Raw genomic sequence first — 859 nt, forward strand, 5'->3', positions numbered from 1 at the left:
GGATGAAAAATCAAATCTATGTCCTTGGGTGCGTGCTTAGGTCCCATGCAAGAAATGGGAATGAATTTCAAACACTAGGGCACCATTGATTGCCGGCAAAACACTGAGATGCCTCGTTTTTAAATTCTAGTAAATCCAAAAATCGTCTGAAATTCATGAAACTTGGCATGCTTTCATGGAGCATGTAACGCCCCGTATGTAACTTGTCATATTTGTATTCCAACTCTTGCCATTTTCGGCACTAAGTGATGATATTCCCTCATGATTGGGTTTTGTCCCCGTTTTGCATTTTGTCCATGTCATTCATCTCATATCATGTCATCATGTGCATCGCATTTGCATACGTATTCATCTCAGGCATCCGAGCATTTTCCCCGTTGTCCGTTTTGCATTCCGGCACTCCTATGTCCTCCGGCGTCCCCCTTTTGCCTCTTTTCGTGTGCGGGTGTTAAAAATTCTCGGATTGGTCCAAGACTTTCCAAGCGGCCGTGGTTCACTATCGGTAGACCGCCTGTCAAGGTTCGTGCCATTTGGAGTTCGCTTGATACTCCAATGGTTAACCAAGGAACCGTAAACGCCTCGTGTGTGTTGCAGCCCGACACCCCTCCAAAGTGGCCCAAAACCCATCCAAACCCCCTCCATCCTCGCAGTCGTTCGATCATGATCGCGTAGCCAAAAACCGCATCTCATTTGGACTCTCCTAGCTCCCTCTACCTATAAATATATGCCCCACTGCGAAAATCCCGGGTCCAAACCCTAGCCCCGCTCCTCCCGTGCCGCCGGACACGTCCACCCACCGCCGCCCGGCCAACCGCAGGCTGCCACATGGCCCCGGCCACCGCCCGCCGCCGCCGGCCCG

This window comes from Triticum dicoccoides, chromosome 7A, assembly GCF_002162155.2.
Source record: "Triticum dicoccoides isolate Atlit2015 ecotype Zavitan chromosome 7A, WEW_v2.0, whole genome shotgun sequence".
In the NCBI taxonomy this organism is placed as follows: domain Eukaryota; kingdom Viridiplantae; phylum Streptophyta; class Magnoliopsida; order Poales; family Poaceae; genus Triticum; species Triticum dicoccoides.